Here is a 17,521-nt window from a genome sequence, read left to right on the forward strand (position 1 = left end):
CCAGCAGAAGTTCTTCCCAGGTGTGCACTACATGTGCAACAGAGTCCAAGAATACTAGAGATGCAAAGTAGAATAGAATAACCTAGAACTGAATGGAGCAAAACACAACACAAGATATTTTACTTGCAACATTACACTTCCATTTATATCCAAGTAACAGAAAACTCTTGTTTTTTCACTTTAACAGAAGCTCTTCCTATGTGTGCACCAGGACTAGACCAGTCACAGAGATGCACAACAGGGAAGTGAGGAGATGAGTTCTCTGGGATGCAAGCAAAACATGGTGAAGAGGTATCACAATGTGGAACAGGGATCTTGGTTTGTTTCCTTGTGCATCAAGGGGAGCTTCAGAGCTTTTGAAGTATGAGACTAAGAGAAGTTTTTGAAAACACTGGCAGGCAAATTCTTGGGGAAACTGTTGCAAAATCTCACCTCTCACCTGGTCAATAGTTTTAATTTACTTCCTTCTTCTTTATCCATCTCTTAAATTTTCACTAAAAAAAAAAACCCTTGCAAACCTTTCCTGTGCTTTTTTCTTCCCCTATGGCCAAACGGATCCAGTTTTCTTCTCCCACTCCAGCCTGTGTCTTGGTTACTGATGTGGTTTCCAGTACAATTAATTCTTCAAGTTTCCAGTGACCTTCCTGCAGCTGGCCATGGCTCACTGGGGAGGAGAAAGCCCAGGCAGGCAGCTCTGCAGTGGGGAAATAGCCAGCTCAGCAACAGGAGAGAAGAGGCAGCACACCAAAATACCACTGACAGCTGCTATGAACAAACTATTAGAGGCTATTAGAGGGTTGCAGCTCTTTCTGATTAAGCTCTCTTGCAGCTCTCTCTGATTAAGAGACAAGGACAGAAAGAAAAGCATGGCAAGAGGGGGATAAAATCTGAAAGAGCCCGTCCTGCATGGCCAGGGTTGAGGGAAGTAGCCTATGCTTGCTCTCCCTCTTGCAGCACAGGCTGGGCTGTGCATTTCATTCACTGTCCAGCCTGAGCTAACACACAGCTCCCTGAGCAAGGCCATGCTCTTTCCAGCTCTTTCTTCCCACTGTCTGAACCAGGACTACATGCTCATGTTATGCCAGGGGTCTGGCTGTACCAGACAACCCCTCACAGGCCCCCTGGCTCTACTACAAAGGCTCCGGGGTCTAAACATACCTTCTTTTCTTACTATCACTGTAGGAACAGGAGAGAAGTTCAACATGACCAGACTATAAAAGCTCCATACCTCTCTTTACCTCTTGTCTTCATTCTCCTTAGTTGGACTTGTCACAAACTGAGCTGAACAAGCCATGCTCCTGCTCCATCTTTTCATTCAACAGGATCAAGGACCTCAGCAGCATGAATTCAGGACTCCTGCCCTACTACCAGAACCATCCTTTCCTTTCCTTTCCTTTCCTTCCTTTCCTTTCCTTTCCTTTCCTTTCCTTTCCTTTCCTTTCCTTTTCCTTTCCTTTCCTTTCCTTTCCTTTCCTTTCCTTTCCTTTCCTTTCCTTTCCTTTCCTTTCCTTTCCTTTTCCTTTCCTTTCCTTTCCTTTTCCTTTCCTTTCCTTTCCTTTCCTTCCTTTCCTTTCCTTTCCTTTCCTTTCCTCTTCCTTTCCTTTCCTTTCCTTTCCTTTCCTTTCCTTTCCTTTCCTTTCCTTTCCTTTCCTTCCCATCTGGGTCCAGCTGCTGAGGAAGGTCTCATCCCACACCCCCAGACTCCAGTGTGTGGTGCATGAGGGCAAAAATGGGTGGTGAAGAAACACAGCAGACCAGTCTTTGGGAACAACGCTCCCTGCAGGATGCTAAGATAGAGAAAAGCACCCTGAAGTGGGAAGTGAGACAGGCTGTGAGCTCAGTAGACATAAAGAAGGGTGCCCTGCCCAGAGAAGAAATGTGTAGTGGCTTCTGGAGATGACTCCTTCTCTTACCCCTCTGAGGAACAGGGTGAGCAGTCACCAGGCCTCCTGGTAGAGCCAGATGAGAGGCTGGCCCCTTGCGACATGAATAAGACCCCAAGATTGCCATCAGCAGAGGGGTCAGAAAGCCCAGAACCCCCAAAACTCTTTAGCTTTCAAGGGGGTGTCCTACCCATTTCTTGAGCATTTTATTTTTGGGCTCTGCATTATTGAAGTAGTGAGGAGTAACTGAAATCTGTGTTTTATTTTTCTCCCCAAAATCAGTGTTTTATTTTTCAACCAAATATTCCCTGCACACAATCTGCAGACACCATGGGCTGGCAGTAAGAAAGTGCATGCAACTAAAGGCTTTGTATATTGAACCCCTTTCCACATTATGCCATGGTGCCCAGGAGCTCAGCTGGAGGTAGAGGGAAGGGGGTCACCCAGAAATCTGGAGTTGCACCACCAGCAGGATAAAGAAAGCTGGTACTGCAGAGATGGTGCAGTTCTCCAGAGTGTTAGCCAGGGGTGTAACCAGCCAAGGATTTATGGCTTTCCTGGGGCCACATAATCCTTTTCTGGCCTTAGGTATGTTTGCTCCTTGCAGGAGCAGCCAGCAATTGCTGGCAGTTTTGGAGGAATTGCTGCTCCTAAAGCACTGCTGGACTAGATGGCTTGAGGCTCTGAACCTGAATGGCAGTTCCCACTTGCTGCTACAGAGATCATGTTCAAGAGATCATGACAAGTGTTTGTTGCAATTATTTCAAAGCTCCTTTGATTTGGCCCCTAAGTTTTCTTTGGCTCCCCTGGGAGAGCAAGCAGAAGGCCAGGGAGCTTGGACTGGATGTGGGAAATGGCCACATGCTGGAGAAACAGCTGTGGAAGGCGGACACAAAGAGGGGACTGAGGGCTGAAGCCACGTGTGAACACGTGTACTGACAGCCCCAAGCCGCCATGGAACAAGTGTGGGCAGCTGGCAGAGGACATGCCTGTGTGCAAGGGGATCCCAGCATTCCCGGCCCTGCACACACTCCTGTGGAGGCAAACCTTGTGGGGAGGCAAACCTTGTGTGGGGGCAAACCTTGTGTGGAGGAAGGGCAGGACTCCGCAAGGTCAGAGGGTCATGGCTTCCACACAGCTGTTCAAGGCGGTCTGAGAAAGGTGACAGGGTGACTTAGTGCCGCTTGATGTTCAAGAGCACTAGGTCATCAGCAGGGTGGAACAACAGCAGAAGAGGTTTTTAGGGTGATTCCACTGAAAGAAAGCACCTGGATTTCCCTTCTTGACACTGGCCCCTTTGCTAGCATAAGAGCCCAATCCTGACTTCTCCAAAAGCCCATGATTGTAAAAGGAAACACATGAACACAGGCCCTAAAGGCAGGTAGCATCCCTTAAACAAGTTGAGCTGTGTATCATATGGATGCACAACTAGAAGATAAAAAGACAGTAAAAGATTGATTTGTCTAACCTCAAACAAGAAATGTACCTGGGAGCTTGGATTTGTATTGAGATCCTCTCCAGCACCTCAGAAAGTCATGACCATTTTTTTTCCTAGTAGCCTCCCAGGCTTGGCTTATTAGGACTTCCAAATTTGTTACAGAAAGAGTGAAAACAGAGACTTTGGGGATATTGAAGTGAAACTGCCTTGGTGTGAGCCCTACACGGCTTGCACGGAACAGGTTGGTAATGTGAATGTATCCTCCACTTCTCTACTCTGAGATACCAAACAGAGGCTTTCCATGGCAGTACAGCCATCCCCAAAGTGAACACGGACACCTACCTGTGCTGCAGGCACAAGGGTCGTATCTCATCTCCGACTTCTGTGCAGAAGCAATTTCTCCAGGGAAGGAAGCTGCTCCCAGCACCCTGCACTGGCAGGGCAAGAACCTAGCAGTGCTAAGGTGGCCGTGGCTGTGGGGCCCTGCCCTGTCTCCACGTCCAAGGGAACACCGGTGCGAGACACGCCGGACATCTGCCTGTCTCACATCATCCTCCTGCTGCAGGAACCTGTGATGGTTCCTCAGGGAGGGCTGAGGCTGGATCTGCCTCCCCACTCTTCTTCTCCCCACTCCAGCTGGACCTAATGGCTCAAATGTTTTCTGCACCCTGAAGCAGGGAGTTTAATATACCTGATGACATTTTTACTGCCATTAATTCCAATGAATCCTGATATTCTTGCTGTCTATATCTAGTTAGTCCTTTTCTGAATCTTGATATATTTTTGCCCTTGGGAATTTCTAGGGCATGCTCATTGCATGTCATAGGGGAAAATAAATTAAAGAAAAATAGATTTTCACAGCTTAAAATTTCCTTTCACCTGTTTCACTGTCATGATGTGATGAGAGACACATTTATCATTTCCTATACTCCCAGTCTGTCTTGTGACTGATTCCCAGGCTTTCAAAGTGGCAGATTCCCCCATAAAAAACCATCCTCTGACTTGCCTGCAGGCAGGTGTGGGTTGGAATGCCAGTCTTCCTTTGTTTTGCATTTTTTCTTAGTGGCACTGCTTAAAAATCCTGCCACTATGCCCTAGTCACAAAACATATAAGATTTCACCTCCTGAGAAATATGTCAAAATGTGTGGATGGGTTTTGCATAGAGTACCACAAAAATAAACGAGTAAGGTCACAGAGGCTTATGCTGGTGTGGAAAGCAAGTGAAAAGAGGCCAGTAGAAAAGGGGAGGGAGGGAGAGGTGCTGAGTTGAAACGGGTGACCCTGCAGCCACCCCATCTTTGCACAGTTCCTCTGGCGTTTGCTTGCCCTACAGAATGTCTTTGGGTGGCAGCGCAGGCCTGGCTCCCGGGCCCTGTGCAGGCAGGAAGAAGGAAGCTTGGAGGAGGAAGGGCAGAGGAAGGCTGTGATGCACTGCAGGCTGGAGGGGGTGTCCGAGCTGTGACGGGGTGTCCCCAGAGCCCAGTGTCCAGCGCTCCAGGGTGCAAGGCCCAGGCAGGGCCATGGCACTGGGTGGCAGCTCAGGGCTGCTTGCAGGAGGTTGGCTTCTGGGTGCTGAAAGCTCTCCAGGTAAACAGGATTTTAGAGCTGCAAGGAGAAAATAGAAAGTAAGAACTCTTTCTATCATCCTCTGTCCACCCCTTCCTGCAGAGGTCAAAAGTAATTTGGTTGTCTTTGGCGTCTTCCTCCTTTCATCCAGGACCATTTTCAGCCCTTCCAGGCTTCAGCACTGGAAGGCAGCAGCACTCTGATGCCTGTCACCCTGACTGCCACTCTGGGACAGAGGCTCTCTCCGGCCTCTCTGAGCATGTACCACTGTCTCAGTTTAGAGACAGGATTAGGAGAAGACATTCTGGAATGAGTCGTCTTTCTAAAAGGTCCCAACCCTTCCCTCCAACAGGAAATGAATACTAATGCTGAAAGTGAAAAAAACCCGCAGCAGTTTATCAGAATGCCCACAAGGCAAGGGGGAAAAAAGTAAATAAATGCTAGATATTAAGCTGTTGGGTCTTACAAACAAAACCCAAAATGCCAGGGAAAATACCCGCTCACGATGTGAGGCGCGGCACAAGATGGCGGCGCCCCCCTCAGGGAAGAACCGCCAAACAAACAGGAGCTTCACGGAGCAGTTCGGGCAGCAGGCGAAACCTGGGCACTCTCTGGCGTCGGCCTCGTCTCCAGGGCAGAGGAAGCAGCTGTGCTGGAGCCTCTCGGTTTCCTTTCTCTCCCCGGCTCGGCTTCCCGAGGTGTGGGGCCGGAACGGAGCGGCCCCTCTCCCACAGGTCCTGTTTCTCTAGTCTCGGACTAACAAGCCGTCCAGTTCACCTCCAAGATCGCTGAAGGATTGCTGCTGCAGCTTCTCCAAGGCCAGGGAAGGGAAAAACTTCTTGCCTGGATTAACAAAGCCAAGCTAGCCAAGGAAAATCAGACTGCACCGCATCCTGAGGAGTAAGGCTTAGAAAAAGCCCACCAAAAAGCCCAAGGCTGCCCGCGCCCCCCCGGCCACACACCTTAAAGATGTGACAGCCACTTTAGGGCACAAAGTGGAGGATCACGGAATAGATTATCATCATAAATCACCCCAAGACAACCACTTGCTCCGGTCCTCTACGGTGGACATTTTTTCTCTCCCAAACACAATATTTTAGATTTCACTTGAAGTTGACCAGGTCTGGTACTGTGTTGCCTTCACATGAACATGAATAGACAACAAGTATCATTCCAGATGCAGCCAGGGGATGCTGAGTTGAGGAAGTAAAAAGAGGTTTATAACTAAATACAAAGTATTTCTGTATAAATATGTATTATTATGTGTTTGTAAAAGTATTTAAATAAATCGGGCAGAGGTACAGACAGCTGGGCAAATAGTGGCTCTGCAAAACCTACCAGGAAAATATCACTGGAGGAAAGTACTATCAAACCACAGAGCCATAACTTTCCTTTCTTCCTCATGCAGATTTCCCTATCTCAAGGCAAAGGTGTGGAGAAGAAGCCAGCTTCTGGCTCACAAGTGAACACACTGCTCAGGAGACTGTTATTCTGCCCTCAATATGGTGAGTCAGTGTGTTTATACAGTGAAACTATTAAGATAATTTTACTCCTCAAAGTGTCAAGGCTTCCATAATTAGCCTCTAGCAATTTTAGGTTTGAAGCTATTAACATGAATTGGAGGTTCATTCCTCTACAATTGCCTGTCCTGGCTGTTGGCTGTTTGACTGGTTTGGGGGTGCCTGGGATAGCTCTGACAGTGAACTGCAGGCTCGAGTCCTTACACAGCTTCTCTAGCCTATGTGTAGTAACTACAGGCAATGATGTTCTTGGGATTACAAAGCAGAATGCCCTACTGAAGTAGCAAAAACAGTTTTGGTGATGCACTGGAGAGTTCCAGGAAACACACAGGGCCTGGGAACCATCTGGAAGGAGGACAGAATAGAGACATGAAGGCTTTTCCCTTTTGTCTGGGTGACTTCAGCAAGAGGCCTTCATTACCTGGGATTATTCCTTGTGTTTTCCAGGGTTTGTGCTTCCTTTTTCAAGCTTGGCTTTGTAGTGAGACTTTCCTGCAGGTACCAGCAGATTTGCATGAGCTCAATGCACATCTGCTTTTCTGGAGCCAGGACCTGGCCCCAAGGGCCCAGTGCAAGGTCAGCCTGGGACCAGCAGAAGCCCACAGCATCACCAGGGTTTCTCTCTACAGACTTCATACATTGCAATGAAGACAAGCTCTCCCCTACAAATGGCTGTGAGGGAGGGCCTGAAGAAGGGGGATTTCTCACCCTGAGCTTCTGAAGTTGCCTGAGGGACAAAAGTGTCACAGACTTTGCTTTTCTCTTAAAAACAGGCCTGGAGGAACCTTCTTTATTTAATGTTTATGTAGACCTGGCAAAATACCATGTAAGTGGACTTGAAGTAACATGTCCACATGTTACACCTGAACACCAAAGTTCTTAGATCCCTTTTGTTCAACACTCATGTTAGATCTCCTCAGACTATGACAAATCTCAGATTTATCGCTGGAGACAAATTTTGGGGTCAAACCAGTCCAGCATTTAGTTACATGTCCCCAAAGCCACAGTGTCCTGTGCTATGCTGCCCTTCAGGGAACTCTGAAGATAACCAGGATGTGTCACTGAACACTTTGAGAGCTCTAGCATCCAAGATTTGGTCCCAGCTAGGAGAGTCTTCAGACAGGGCTTGGCTGGTAGAAACAAAATTATTATGGATTTGCCACATTGACCAGCACCTTCCTTCAGCTGCTGGCCAGGAAAAATCATTTCAGAGGTGCTGGCAGCCAGCCCGGGCACATGGATGAAGGATTGAGCAGCCTTTGATCGGCTCAGCTTGTTAATCTGCCCACCCGTGCCACATGTCTCCTCCCCAGGATCTCCCAGCTGCTTTGGTGCTTGGCAGACCTCCCATATCCACCCTTCCCTCCCTCCTCCTCTCTAAGCACCTGCTTTCCATGGCGAGGGAGGGAGTGGAGCCCTGGCTCTCCTGGTCCTTGCCAGCCCAGTCATTGTGCAGGGCAAGCCCTGCAGACCTGTCTCCTCAGCTGAAAGGAAGAGACAAAAGGGAGCTGCCCAGATCATGAGCCGTGCATCAAGCCCAGGCATCTCCACACCCCCCTTCCTGTGCTTTCCGTACTGCTGGGCCTTTGGCAGCCCTCCCACCCTGACCATAAAGTAATTTCTGACTCTGCTTCTCATGCCCCACAGGGGCCCTTTGGGTAAACAAAAGCCATGCAAAATCTCTGCCAAATGTGAGTCCTCCCTCCCCTGCCAGGCTGACAGCTCCCTGCCCTGTGCCCTGCGGGTGTCCCCTCCTGCTGGTGTCCCCTCCTCCTGGCCTGTGCAGCTGTCCTTGGGGACAGTGGCAGCTGCTGGAGTGGGGAGTGTGGATCTTTCAAAGTGCCAGTTTGTGATGGGCTGTCATGGGAAGGAGTCAAGGCTTGCCCTGCTTGCCTGCCTGTGTACCCTCAGCTACCCTCCCTGGCAGGGGTGGGCATCTTCAGGAGCAGGTAAAACCTCCTGAGGACCAAACTAGATCTGAATGCTGTTTCTCCCTTGCTGTTGGCTTGAAAAACCCAACCCAGGGTGATTCTAACCCTCCTGGATGAGCATCATGACGGTGATGGTACAGTGGTGTTTGCTGGTGAGGTGAAACAGCCCACTTGCCTGTCCCCAGCCTTCCCCGCCATCCCTGCATGTTAGTGGCTGCTGCTGGGAAAAGCAGCAATGCATCTTCTCTGGAAATAACAAGCACGTGATTGTTCCTAATCCGACCTAGCCAAAGCAGTCCCTGATAAGAACAATCCCTCATCAGGAGTGTTCCTGATGACCTTGGACAGAAGCTGTAGTCCCTACCAACTGTTCCCTGCACCGATATTCCTTCAGAAATATTTCCTATGAATACAGCACCCTACTCCTCCAGAAATGCCAAACTTTGTCTTTGACACACAGGGGCTGATACTGGGCAACACCTCCCACTCAAACTGGAGTCCCAGACAAGAGTAAACCACTACATGCAGTGAGAGGTCAAACACAGAGAGTCAGGAAGGACCCCTGGCTGTGCCTGCCCCCATGCAGCTGTGTCCCCCCATACACCACTCACACAGTCTGCACGGGGATATGATCCCTCTGGGAGCTTCTCTGTGTGTTTTAAGATTCCTTCTGTGTTTGCCAGGATAGAAGAAGTGTGTGCTTGGGACAGCTCTGTGTCTGCTTCCTCATGTGATGTCACACCACTGCCGTATGGTCCTCACCCAGTCCCATCAGGTGGTGGTGGCCCACGGCCCCATCCAGGCAGGCAAAGCAGGGGGTTGTACCGGCAGCCAGCAGTCACAATTTGTTGCATTTGCCCCACAGAAACAAAATGCAAATATGTGTTTAAAAAAACAAACTGCAGGGAACTGGCAGGGGACCAGGTTTCATGTCTGTGTCACTGTGTCAGCTCTTGCAGGGCCTACGGCAGCATCACCAAGACAACAACCTTTCAAAGGAGGGGCAGGAGGTTCCCCTGGAGAACAGAGCAGCAGCCTGACCCAGCAGCTTCCAAGGTCTGCTTGGCTCTAGATAAGCATCTGCTTCCCCACACAGCACTTATCTCCTTTTCTAAGGCTCTCACCGCTGAAGCTAAGAGGCTTCATGACTGATTTACATTTTCCAGCAAACTAGCTGGGAGGTAAGTATTATTTCATGCTAGAGATAAGGGCACACTGATTGAACTCACCTAGAAAGCTTGTTAAAAAGAAGGAAGGGAATTGAAACCTGTGGAGCCCTGGTATTGCTCATTAGCTGCAGGCTTTACTCCACGTGGGAGTGCAGCTGATCTCACCAAAGACCCTGCTAGGAAACCACCCTGTGGCTGGAGCAGAAATGGGAAGATGAAAGGTGCTACCTGGTGGTAGCATAACATTTCCAATCCTGGGTTAAAATGAGGGCTTTTTTCAAAAAAACCCCAAAACAACAGAGGTTGAGAAAGTGGTGGGAGGATAAAAGGTTGGAGAAACAGAAGTCTGAGTTCCTCACGCCTCTAGGATTTGGCACAGGGATCAAAGGCAGTGTGTTTGGCCCACGTTGCTTAGTCGGTAGCCCTGTCTCCCTGCGCACCTGCCTGTGTCAAAGCTGAGGTGTTACTTAGGCTCAGCTTTTCCTTGCTGAGGATCCACCAGTGCCCCACTTGAGCATCCCCAGTGAGCTGAACCTGGCCTTCCCCCCCAGCAGAAGTGAAGATCTCACCCTCGCTCTGGCAGCTTCCTCTTCCTGCCGATGCAGGGGAAGCCCACACCACCCGTCCAGACAGCCCTGCTGGCACTGCCTGCTGCATGGTGGAGCTTGGACAACAAGTACAACATATCCTCTGGCCAAAGGGAAGGAATTCCTGCATGGAATGCTCACACCATTCAGCTTCTGGTTCAAGCAACATCTTGCTGTGGTCCTGATGAGGATAATAACATGGCAGGAAAAACTACACCGGAAAAAAAGACACGTGTAGGGGGCTGAGGCAGGGAGAGGAAGAAGCAGTGTAAGCAAAAGGAGGAAATGCTATGGTGAGCCAAATGAGACTGCAGGGAGAGGTCTTCTTCATGTGCTAGTGATCCAGCCAAGCACTGACTTCAGTGTTGTTCTTTGAAGAGACATAAAAACACCAGTTCATTCAGACTATGGCCCTAAGAGCTTTGGGATCAAACCCTTCTGTTGCCCTCTCCTGGAACCAGCTCTGCTCCTACAGGGAAGGTTTGCCATCCAAAGACAGCTGAGCAAGGGTGAGAGAAAAAAATTAAATCTGTTGAGTGTTTTTTGGTGCTCCAGCAGTTAAAGACCTCATCTAACATCATAAGGGCACCTGATTTCTCATGAAATTTGAGTACATCCTAGAAAACTCAAGCCTCACTGGAGTGGCATGTTTAGACATCTGACTGTATGTTAAATTTTCCTTACTCAAAAGAACCCTGCAAATTATTCTTGCACCTGTATTTTCAAGAGCAGCAACTGAACAGGTTTTTATTTTAGTAAAGCAAGACTGGCAGTTGGAAATGCTCACATTTCAATGAGCACTGAAAACTATATATAAGAGGAGTCCTAAAATGAATTCAGGTGGTACAGACTGCAGCATGCCCTGTTTGCACACAGGGTTTAGAAATAGAAAATTTTAAAAATAACTACGGTGCTGGTGCCCCAGACTGTTTGTTGCCCAAATCATGCAATAGTTTCTCTTTATTTACTTAAGATTAGGCCCTATCATCCCAGTCTCCAGGTTGTTTAATAGGGAAATGGTATCTTTGTGCCTTTTTAAAAAAGGCTTTCTGCAAGGGGACTCAGCAGTGTTCAGGGCTGATATTTTGGAGATGTCCTCACTATCCTCATCTCTTCCATAGCCCTGTGTTGTAATGAGCCATTTTCCTAAGTGGTGCACTGTGGGAATTTGAGAAAATACCCTCAGCATGCAGTCTGAAAACTTGCTATTCTCACTCACTGGAAGTGAAACAATTCCTTCCCTAAGAGAAATAGAGATTTGTGTTTTTGGGTCAAAACCACACTAAATGTGTGCCTTCTGGGGAATGTCCTTGACATCTGTTTTTAAATGTGTGTTAATGAACAAACCAGTGCCTCCAAGCAGAGTCACGGCTCCCAGAAGAACATCTTAATCATTAACCATAAACTGCACAATTTCCCTGAAGCTTACAGAGCAGGGGTTTAGATGGAGATCTCGTTAAGGGCCATCAGGAAACATCCCAGCTCAGTGCCTGGGAGGGCAGTAAGCAGGGATCACTCACAGCCCATGGTGCATTATTGCTTACATCCACTGAAGATGTTCCCCCCCAGTTACTGATCTGCAGCAAGCACAGGACTGAACTCTGATATACATCCCAGGAGGACTTTAGTTTGGTCTCTTTACAGCTTAAAAAGAGGTCTCTCCCCTGGATTCCTCTTATCATCCCATTTTAATCAAAATCATCCAGACATTGCTGAGCTGTTCTCAAGTTCAGTGGTTTTCTGATCTGCCCTCTAGCATGCAGGAGGGAGAGTTCAGGTCAAACCCAAAAGGAGCAACTAGGCTCACAAAAACTCACGAAGTTTTTAATCAAGGTATCCCTAAGCTAATTTGGTGGTGGTTTTTTTTGTTTATTTTGGTTTGGGTTTTTCTGTTTGTTTGTTTGGTTCTTTTTTTCCTTCGGTGTTATTCTTTGTTATGTAGTCAGAGATTCAGAGTGCAGGGAAGCTGCACTGTGTGAAACAAGTGAAACCCAAAGTGTGACCTTGGAAGGCAGTGTTTGCTATGATTTCCTTAGGGCTGAGTACAGGGGAGCCATGAGAGCTTAGAGGCACAGAAGTCACGCTGGTGGTTTGCCTTGCAAGGAAGCTGCCCCAGGGGCTGATCGCCTCCCTTTGTCAGCCCAGCATCTTTATCAGCTGCCCCGCAAACGCTCTGACTCCAGTCGGTCACGCTCGCTCTACAGGGTATTTACTTTCAAATACTGAAGCCAAAATCAGTTGCTGAAAAGGACATCCAGGTACCAAATGGCCTGGAGAGGGTTGGTTTCTTTTAATGTCGGTGTATACACAAGTCACGTCAAGCCAGCTCTGTAAACAAACTGGTGCCATCAACTGAAAGTTCCCAGGGTTTCCAGCAACAGGAGGGGGAAACTGGCACGAAAAAAAAAAGCAAGTCTGCAGCCATTGCCAGGCACTTGTGAGCTGAAGAAAGAACAGATTCGGGTTACTGGGCCAAAAATGTTCTCTTTTATCGTATGTTTACAGAGCCTGTGCAGTCCTTTCCCTATACCTTAATGCAGCACTCAAATAATTTTGTCCTAATAAGAGGTGGCAGGGCTGAACAGCTTTTCAGTAACTCATCGCTGTTCACAGAAATCATTATGTAATAAAAATATAGATACATTGATGGAAAGGGCAGTGACCAGTCTTCAGCTCTGTATTGGTGGCAGGTAATAGTTAAGCCAAGAAATCTGTAATTTACCTAGGGCTGGAGGAGAAAGCACTATTAAAATAACCTTTCCTCTTCTGGGTGACATCCTCATCTTCTGTGTCATCCTTCTGTAGGATTAGAAATGCTACAGAAAGGGCATTTGGCCTTTACATCAACTGCCTTGTCCTGTTTCTTCAAAGAGCTCCTCATTCTTCAGGGAGGATGCAGAGAAGACCAGTGAGTTCACTCCCAGTGACCTGAAAGCCACTCGGAACTGTAGGAGAAGCTTATGACTAAAGCTTTCCCTGGGGAAGGATCAGAGTCAGGATAGGCAAAGTGGTGTTGCAATTTCTGGGACAAAAGTGTGTAAATAAGCTATTGACCCACTGAACTCCAGCTTCAAGAGGATAAACTGAGTAGGAAGCCCAACTGAGCTCCACTAGACCCTGAGTCCTGCTCCCTCAGGTCAGGTTCTGGTGACCACTTAGGGCTTTTAGAGTAGCTTCTTTAAGAATCATCACCTACTGCTGCTTCAGCTGGATCATCTCCAGTTTGACCCAGTGAAGATGAGCTTTTAAAGCCCAATTTCCTAATCTCCTGCCCGATGCCTTTGCAATTTTACATGTTTCCTGAGCCAAACACATCATCCCGTTACGATTCTCAGAGGTCAGCAAGCCTGTACTCCCAGAGCATCCAGATTTGCCAGAGCCCATGCAGTGATGCAATACCAGCAGCTTTCCAAAACAAAGCTTGTTCAGTAGATACATGATGCCAGCCTTACACTAGCACTGAAGCAACCCGTGACGCACAAGTACTGGAGGTAAGGTTAGTCTTGGAGCAAAATATTCTGTGAGAACAGAAAGTAATTACCGTGCAGTTCTGGTTGGATCCCTGCCAAGATTTCTAGTCCACTGCGCTTCAGTGATGACTTAGACTTGACATGAGGCATCCAAGACTTGACAGGAGAAGAACGTAAGGTCCTCAAGGTGAACCTGCTTGTTATGCCAAAGGCAGGAGTGCTAATATGTGTCTGATGCAAACCCATACTGGAAGAGTCCAACTGAAAAAGCTCTATCAGAGACTTAATTTACAGCTGAATTCTGAAAGCCCTGGTCTGTCCCACAGGTGAAGATGAAAGTGAAACATTACCAGGAAGTCTGACATCTGAGATAGGAACTCTTTGCAACTATAAATATTTCAGTGGGACACTATAGTGTTGTTAGTGCTCTGGCTGCTGTATTATTACACTGAGCAGCAAGTGAAAGCAAGAGGCCTAGTTTGGGTGTCTGAAGACAGTGAGGATGCTGGCATCCCTTTCCTCAGGGCATTCCTGCCTGGAGGACTTTTGCTGGACATCCCCACTCCAGCATCCCAGGTTCATTTGAAGCCACATTTCTGATGGCAGCTCTTGGCACAGTGCCAAGCTCACAGCCTGGAAGGCTACAAGCCATGAAGCAGCCAGGCAAAAGCAGAAGGAGCATGAGCTGGAGACTGGGAAGCCACTTCCCTGGAAGATCCATGCCTCTGTGTTGCCACCTTGTTCTGGTGCAGAGCATCAACTCACTGTGCCTTGGATGAGCCTTGGCAGAGCAAGGCTCTGAGGATGCCCAGTGAGAACCAGTGACTTGTGCAACAAGGGCATTTTAAAACTGCTATTTGCAACATCTCCAGTTTTGTCTTTCTTTTCCATCCCTTCCTCTTTTTTTTTTTTTGTGTTTACTTTCTTGGGAAGTGAGAACACAAATTGTGACACAAACTGTGGGTTCACATATAACACAGCTGGAGCATTCAGCCATGGAAACTTCTGCTTAAGTGTGACTTACTAGTTTTTATTTTGTCTTCTTTTGATTAAATTGAACAGTAGAAGGGATCATACCATGAGATCCAGTTGCTCCTCAGGAAGCATCACTACCTGTCAGTTACTCAATACTTTTGTTGGTGTACAAATACTTTTAATATAAATATTTTATAAAAGCCCGCATATTTCTAATTATACTGAGCAAAAATATAGAAAAAAAATCAAAACTAGTTGGCATAGGTCAGGAAGAAAAATAAATGAAGACATTAGGAAAAACTTCAATTTTACTTTAGGTTGCCCACACTTTCAGACTGGAGTAAAAAGACCTCAGAGAATTTAAAAACCCCTGAAGTTTGTGTCTTGAGCCTTCATCCAAAACATAATTCAATGTAAATGAATTATGATTAAAAAGTGAAAAAAATTATTCCTCTTATTTCTAAAGACAAACCAGTATTTTTCCAAACAACTCTAATGAGGGATTTATGAAATAACCATTTGTCTTTGCAGCTGTAGCCTTCTAATTAGACTTTCATTCTGAGGTGAATTTTTAAACCCTTCAGACCTGAGACATTGCACACAATCCTCTATAATTTCTTCCTGAGGAAATTATTGTATTATTTAGTGTTCTTTGTGTTGGGTAATTACAGCAAGCTTCTTTCCTCCTTTCCACTCCTTGTTCTCTCTATGTACTTTTGCAATGGGTTCCTAGGGCCACAGTGTCTGCTGCTTTCCAGTGTATAATTCAGTGAGATGCAGCAAGAAGCAAGGGATGTGGGTTTGGAGGGATTATTCAGCATGGAAGATAGGGATTTTTAACACGGAAGGCAATGCCCTTTGCCTTCAATACATATAGCCAGACAAACACAGCACAGCAGCTGCCTCACAGGCTGCCGGAGGAAGTGCAACGGCAGGGAGAGAAAAGCACACACAGAGAGGAAATTCTGAGAGTTTCCAGATGGCAAACACCAGAGCAGAGGTCAGCAAATGTTTGAGATGATTGCAGGCAGTGCTTTTCCTCTGCCCAGCCACAGGCTGAGTGTAGTGCTGGGGAAGAGATCTTGAGGCAGGACACGGGCAACTGGTAACGCTTCAGCTCTGTTCAAGGCTGTGCCTGTGGGCTCTGCTGTATTTCTCACTTGGTGGGAGCCAGGAGCTTCTCATAGATGCCCTCACAGAATGTCAGAGCTCTTCATACAGCAGTTGCCAGCCCTGACTTTAAAGGACCTTCAAAGTTGTGAGCTTTGAAAATCAGGAAAGATGGCTGATTCCCAAGGTGTGTTTTATTTTCATAAGCAGGAAACAATGAATAAAAGTAACATTCCCTAGGATGGCAGCAGAGGCAGCATCTGTAAGGCTCTCTGAGAAGATATTTAGTCCAGCGTGCTGGGGGGAATTCAAGTGTTCCTGGCTCTGCCAGAGCGTGCCTGTGACCTGTAACAAACCCCCTCACTTGTGCTTGCTCTCCTGCCTTTTCTAGCATCATTCCTCACACAAGCACTCCTGTGCCTATACCACATCTCCAACGCCTTCTGCTCAGGATGTTTTCTCCAAAGGCAGGACTCAGTGTATTCATGCAAGGCAGACTGGACTGCATTCAGACTTTATTAGCTAATCCCTATTTAATGAGACTGGTAAGAAGTGTATATATATACACACACACACAGCCTTGTTTGTGCAGCATAATGCAATAGCACTTAATGCTGAGGTAATAGGAGCTCTGCATAGTTTGAAAATGAAAGCCATAAAAAGTGAATCTTGCATTAGGTAAAAACAAGTAGCCTGTTTTTTAGTGATCAGCTTTGTTGCCTGGGTACCAAGTACAGAAACTCCTTTTTGCTTCTTGCCAGCAGCCTGTAAGAGTATGCTGTATTTTATTTCAGTCAGAGCCATTATGGCCATTTATCCATCTCCACAGAAGTGCTCCATTTGCTGTTTCACAGAGAGACCCAGGCTGGCACCAGGGACAATCCTCCCTGCCTGGTGAGGGAATTCGCCCAAGGCTGCCTCAAGGATATTTCAAAGGAGGATTTGAAGTCTCAAAAGCCTTATTGTCCTGGTAAGGCCCAGAAAGCAGTGATCCTTCATCTACCTGCCTTTCTGTAAGACACTGAAAGAATGCACGGGTGTGCTGCCCAGCAGCTGCTGCCTGTATCAAGTGGGATAGCTGAACTGGGGTGGAGAAACAGCAGCAGAGACTGCTGGACTTGGGATTTTACCAGCCTGGAAAAGCTGAGATGACTTGCTGACGTGGTCTGCAGACAAGACTGGTGTCTTGAGACACCAGCAGATCCAGTGTGATTTAACACAGCATCACTCATCAGCTGTACCTCAGGAATTCATAGCACTGCAGTTGGAAAGCAGAATATAAAGCTGAGGTCCTGGCACTTTGGCTAAGGACAGTCATCTTTCTTCATTTTGGTAATAAATCTGCTCTCTCATTTTCTATTGCAAATCAGAGGATTAATTCTTCAGTTCCAAGTCCTAGAGACTCTTGCAGAATTAAGCCAGGTTCCTGCCTTCCTATCAACCTCTCCAATAAAATTGCAGGACATATTAATTCCCTGAACAACACGAGTGCTAGCCCCAGTGTCCTTGAGGGGCTTCCACAGCCATAATCACTGAGGAGAAATAATTACATCCACCTAGAAGAGCAAAACCCAGCTGATTCCATTTCAGCTGCAGCTCAACCTCAGCCATGTCAATATGCAGGAAAAAGCAGAAATTCTTATTGATAGTAGCAAATTTTCAGTGAAACAGAGTTGATTTGCACAGTTAACATTTCCAGGTTTCTCAGAACACTTATCACTCCTCCAAGCTGCCATGAAGAAAAACACCAAACAATCCTGGTGAAATTTTCCCAGAAGTACATTCAGTGATGGGGAACAGGGATTTTCCAAAGTAACTTCTGACCCTTAAGTGAAGAAGCCTAGCAGTGGAAACACATCAGTTCTCAAACA

The sequence above is a fragment of the Prinia subflava genome, chromosome 5, assembly GCF_021018805.1.
Source record: "Prinia subflava isolate CZ2003 ecotype Zambia chromosome 5, Cam_Psub_1.2, whole genome shotgun sequence".
Classification (NCBI taxonomy): domain Eukaryota; kingdom Metazoa; phylum Chordata; class Aves; order Passeriformes; family Cisticolidae; genus Prinia; species Prinia subflava.